At 48.6% G+C, this 6,000-nt stretch overlaps 1 protein-coding gene across 1 annotated transcript in view; it reads right to left on the reverse strand.

Annotated features, from left to right (window-relative positions):
- Positions 1-3,767, reverse strand: part of VANGL1 (VANGL planar cell polarity protein 1) — a 53,829-nt gene extending 50,062 nt beyond the window's left edge. The window contains exon 1 of the mRNA XM_026657391.2: positions 3,705-3,767. The gene's annotated coding sequence lies outside the window, so the exon portion shown is untranslated. The remainder of the gene's footprint in view (positions 1-3,704) is intronic.
- Between the last annotated feature and the right edge of the window lie 2,233 nt (positions 3,768-6,000).

Below are 6,000 nucleotides of genomic sequence, written 5' to 3' on the forward strand. Positions count from 1 at the left end.
GATTGCACAGTCAAAGACTGAGAGTCAGGAAATTTACAAGTTAAAAGTTCCTACAGCAGCATTAACTTGGCTGCACAATATATCTGTGGTATTTTCCTAAAGTGTAAAAGTCATTGTAGTTTAATATATTAAATTACACACCTAAGAACAAATAGAAAGAGCCACGTATGAGCAACGTCACCAAATTCACGTTGCAAGAACATTAACTTCAGCATTTCCTGACTCAAGCCCCAATCCAGAAATCAGATCCACGAGGGCAGAATGATCTGTCTACATGAATCCAATTGTAGGACTGGGGACTTTCATTTTAAGTGCACAACCTACATTACATACTTTTTGTGCACTTGAGTTTGTGGCACGTTTCAGTTTTCACTCTGGCAGTTACTTTTTTATTTTAAATATATAAGTTAAGGTCTTCACATTATATGGCATGGATATTTCTACAGGAGGATTGTTTTAATTTGTTTTAAATAGATAAGACAAACATATGGGTGAATCATTTGAACATGTATTACAGGTCCAAAAACGCAGCAGGGCTGTTTGCTTTGTAACAAACAGAAGTGTTTGTCAAGCAAAAAATTTGAGTTACAGCCCACACCATGTGCAGCCGCTAGTCTGTGTCCTGAAACCCTCCTACAGGGCTTTCTTTAGGGCCCCCACAAGCTACTCAGCAGCAGCAGAGCTTCATTGTGATTCCTTCTCCAGCCCCAAGGCTACAGCAGCCTTCCCCAAATTTCTGGAAGCCAAGTCTGTACCTCTTAGTTTGTACACCTTCTATACCCCCCACGAACCTAATCTTTTGTGGGACCCATGGGGGGGGGGGGCGCACAACCGACACATTAGAAAACATTGGTCTTCATTATATGATATATGCTTTCATGAGCAGTGACATAGTGAACATCGTTGACATTTAAAGTGTCTTGGCCTGAGTTAGCATTTGTTGAAATGAACATGGCAGCTCAACCTTGGAGCCATTGTTTCAGGCTCTCGGCAAACTCAGGCATACTAATCTGCATTGGTTATACTAAGGTCACATTTTCAAGGTTCTCTCTGAAACCATAACAGCTAGACTTTTGTGGGTTCTTCTAAATGAAAGTGGAGACTCTGGAGAACAACAGAGGTCTGTTTGTACCCCCCAGAGGGGCTGCCCCTCCCTTCAGGACCCTTTGTGCCACTTGCATTTCAACTACAGGGGGGTGGAATGGCCAGTGGATCTACAGTCCCAAACCCAAATCCCGACTGGGCAATCCAGTTGGGCTTCACAACATGCATCTCTTGCAGGGGCTCCACATCCTTTGGGAAGAATTGCACTGGCTTTGCAACGCCCTCAATAACCACGGGGGAAGGGGCAGGATTTGCTCCAAAGAGAAGAGTGAACTCCCTCTATTTATCTCAATGGGACAGTAAACCTGAAGTGATGGTAAGCAATTTATTTCCAAAACATTACCACCGTGACGGTAGCACCCTGTCGGATCTTTCCTTTTCTGTTGGGAGCACTAGATACCCATGGTACCAGCAGCCACTAACATTTTAACCACTCTTTCATGCAAACACTGCTCTGATGAGGGTCAGATGTTATAGGGCTTAGATTGCCAGTGGCTATCTGGAGCCCTAACTGCACTACCCTTCCTTCCAGTGTTGGAGTTGAAAGGACAGTAGCAAACATGGGAATTTAAAAGCAGTATCCTAACTGAGACACAGTCTGTATATCTGCTTAGCTTTCATGCTCCTGGCCGATAGCCATCAGCCGTTAGCTACCTCTCTGTGTGGCTGAACGTGGGCTGGAAATCCTTCCAGAATTTTGACTTGCAAGGAGTTTTTTTTAAATGGGAGGTTTTCTGTAACTCTATTCACCATTTATTTTTAAGATTAACAAGTTAAATTACTATAGGACCAATATTGGTCTGAGCTTTGCAGCCAATTATATATTCAAACCCCAAAAGGAGTAAAAAGCCAAGCCTGTTTAAAATCAAATTCTTAGGAGGTTAAATACTCGGCAACTATGAGGCAAGAATTACTAACCCGAGCAGCAGAATACAATTCTTCTCCCACTAATCAAAACTATTTCCCCAACGGATATTCTAACGCTATGTACAATTGTTAGTTCTGCCTCCCTAGACTAAGAAAACTGATGCCCTGTCACTTGCACCTTCCGGAAACATGTAGCTAAAAAGCCCAGCTTTTGATGCAGGAATGTTATTTTGAACCATTAAGTAACATTCTAAACAAGGAAATTAAGTCTTTTTTTTTTTTTTTTTTTAAGTGGCCATTCAAAGTTTGCAATTGTTATAACAAACTGGCAAAAGTAATAACTTGGTCTTCTGTGGGGACACGATCACCACCTATATTGCTAAAAACTAAAAGGAGTGTCCCCTTCAGGCCAAGTGCAGGCCTGTGCTTTTGGAGCAGAAGGATCTCAGGTTTATCTCCATCACCGAAAGGTTGTAAATTGCCATGGTCTAAACTTAACAGACAGCCATGCAGACCTGTGTAGCCATGAATTGTCATATTAGTCCAACTGATCAAACTAACTTCTGTATAACTAGATCACATTATGCTTTACTAGCTTTTTTGTCTTATACACCTACCCACAGTTGCCAAAACAGACTTGGAATTTAAACAACTTGATTTACATCATCCAGGGAATTAGATATATTTACAGAGCACTGAACTCAGTTTTAATTCACTTATTGGTTTACTAATCAATTACCAATTTGCTCCAAACACAGGGCTTTAAAAATTCACTTGCCATTGGTGAGTGGGAAGCCTTCCCTGGCAACCCTGCACAGGGCAGCGTTTCCTTCCCGGGGCTGCAGGCAAGCCTCAGTGTGCCTAAGCTGCTGCTCATAGCTCTGCCTGAAATTAGCAAGATTCCAGTTATGTGCACTGCTGTTATTCAGGGCTCTGTGGGCAGCAATGCCAAATGACAAGACTCTGGTCCAGTTCATGCTGCTGAATGGGAAAGCTCTGAGCAGCAAAGGCAGAAGACCTAGAAAACAGAGGCTCCGGCAACCCATGCAGCAGCCAGGAGGCTTAAGGTGTGGGCAGGAGAAGTGACAAAAAGCTCTTTCTCCCTTCCACCAGGAGCGTGGCGTGCCCAAATGGATCAGGCACCTCCTAGCCAGGAGCTGCAACTGAAGTACACGCTCGCTTGTAGCTGAGACTTACAGAAGCCCGGTTACTGCTCCCCCCTCCCTTGTTTAACAGAGGTAGCGAGATGCCTGCCAGCGTGAGCCGAGGGGCCACCCAGCCTTGAGCACAGATGCAGCCCAGCAGCTAAGGGCGGCACCCGACGGGAGAGGGGCTCTGGGCAGCCAGTCCACAGGCACAGAGCACGCCAGGCGCAAACCCCATCCCGGGTTAGTCCCCTGCTGGGGCCGAGGGCTGAACAGGCCCGGCAGGGTGGTGCAGGGACTGCTGGAGGGGGAACGGGGAAGGGGTGGCACGGCCTCAACCCCCTGGGGCTGCCTGCCCCGCGGAGGAGGGCAGAGGGGCGCAAGCCGCAGCAGGACCCAGCCCCCCGGGGGAGGGGATCTGGGGCCAGCCCGGGGAGGCAGGAGCAGCCCCGGGGGTGCCGGGCGCGAGCAGGGAGAGCCCCGGGAAAGCCCCAGCCCCGCGGCGGGCAGCGCTGCAGAGCAGGAGCCCGCGCCCCGCGGCAGGCGAGGGGAGCCCCAGGCAGGGGGAGCCGGGCCACCCGCACCCACCTCTCGCGGCCGCTCCATGCTGCTCCCGGTACCAGCCCCGCTGCTGCAGTTGCTAGCGCCGCCGCTTTCCGCTTCCTGTGCCCGGCGCCGCCCCGCCCCACCGCAGGGACCAGCCCCTGCCCGCCCCCTCCCCAGCCCCCCAGGACTAGCGCCCGACAGTCCGCCTGCCGGGATCGCCCCCCGCCTGCCCCATAGCCCCTCCGGGACCCACCGCCTGCTGGGACCACCCCCTGCCTCCCAACCTCCGCCAGCCCCCGCCCCCCGCCTGGTGGGATCACCCCTTGCTGCTCCCCAGTTCCCACTGGGACCTGCCCCAGGAGTGCTGGAACAATTTGTATAGTGGGGGTGGTGAGAGCCATTGAATCCAACTGTAAACTCTGTATTTAATGGAAACCACTTGAAGCCAGGAGGTGCGACAGCACCCCTAGTTCAAGCACCCGTGACCTGCCCTACTGCAAGCTTCCCACAGGAGCCCCAGCATGCCTAACTATACACCCCCCCCCCCGGACCAAACCCTTACAGACACCCACACATAAGAGCAGCCTCTGCCCCCCCCTCCCACTGCAACCCTCTTTAGGATCAGCCCTTCCAACACTGTAACCTCCCCCCGAGCCGAGCCCAGCCCCTTGAACCCCCACAGTGCTGCATCCACCTCCAGGATTCTTGCAACCTTCACTCCTGCAGGACCAGCCATCTCCACCCAGGGCTCAATTAATCACTAGGTACACACGTGCCTACACTCTGGGGTCACTCAATATCACCACGTACTGGAACCATCACTCTACAGTATGAGGCAGAATGCTCCAACCCAAGAGGCTGCAGAGAGAATCCCGGACAGCGCCCACTGCTCTTCAAAGGAATCCAAGGAACCAGTAGATGACACCCAGAGGAACTCTGCCTGGGTGCAGGAAGAGCCAAAGGACCAAAAATAGGCCCTGCCGTTGCAGAGCATGACCCCTGCTTGCCCCATTAAGCTTCTGTTTAAAATCCTCCAGAGATGCTAGTGCCTGGATACCCATTGTGGGCTAGTTGATATGGCACTAGACAGAGTCAGGAGGCTTGAGTAGGGTCCTTGGTTTTGCCACTGACATCCTGTGTGACCTTAGGCAAGTCACTTCACCTCTCTGTGCCTCAGTTTCCTCCCCCCCCACACACACACCTTTTGTTTGTCTTGTCCTATTTAGACTGTAAAGTTTTCAGTGGCAGAGCAAGCTATAGAATCTAGATCTCCTGGCTCCCTGTCTTGTCCTTTAACTACTAGAAAATGTTCTGTCCTTTAAAGGAAGCAGATATTTAAGATGTTTGTTCATGTTATATGTTAATACAGGGTACTAGGTTATTGTAGTGTTAGTTGGGGGATTTTGGGTTATGTGTTTTTTCCTGCACCCTCTTCCCCTCCCTTCCCTGAGCACTGTCACAATTGTATTTGCAATATCTGTATATTTGATTAATGATATTTGATCTATATCATATGCTGGGTTATAATAGAACAAAAGCACAAAGCTGATTACAAATTAGATGAAACTTTCATTTCACTCGGATTGGGTAGCTTGTTATACCTACTTTGCAGTGGTGTATGCAGGGTATAACATGAATGGAGTATCAATTTATTAACTCCATTTTATATCATGTGTACACACATCTAAACTTGCCTGAGGGCAGCATATTGAATTGCATTCCAGACAGTTGCTCTGCCCTGGAATAACACTTTGCTGAAGGACCAAGACACAGCAATATTGAGTGAAGAACTCAAGTACTGGCCCACTCCCATGGAACAATGATTTTTCTATGCCAGGGTTTGCTTGGGGCATGGGGCAAGCTTAACAAAGGGGTGAAGGGGTTGGAGCTTCCCAGTTTGAGCACATGGCACAGAGGAGAGATCTTGCTTAAGAGCAGGGTTCTGCTCTGTGTATGCCTGACCACCAACACTTGTAAGAAGGAAGAAAGTTGTGCTGGTTAAAAAAACTGACATGGTTTAGAGGGGAAGTGAAGGCAGATATAACACATGGAAGAATGGGGAAGTTGATAGTAATTGATATAAATCATAAGTTAGGAATTATAGAAAATTGATAAGGGAAGCAAAGGGACACAAGGCGAAATCTATGCTTAGCAGAGTTAAGGATAATAAACAGGTTTTTTAAAATATACTAGGAACAAAAACAATCCTGAGAATGATATTGGTCCATTACTAGATGGAAATACACCTCTACCCCGATATAACACTGTCCTCGGGAGCCAAAAAATCTTACCGCGTTATAGGTGAAACCGCGTTATATCGAACTTGCTTTGATCAGCC

The sequence above is a fragment of the Terrapene carolina genome, unplaced genomic scaffold (assembly GCF_002925995.2).
Source record: "Terrapene carolina triunguis isolate 2854851 unplaced genomic scaffold, T_m_triunguis-2.0 Scaffold242, whole genome shotgun sequence".
Taxonomy (NCBI): domain Eukaryota; kingdom Metazoa; phylum Chordata; order Testudines; family Emydidae; genus Terrapene; species Terrapene triunguis.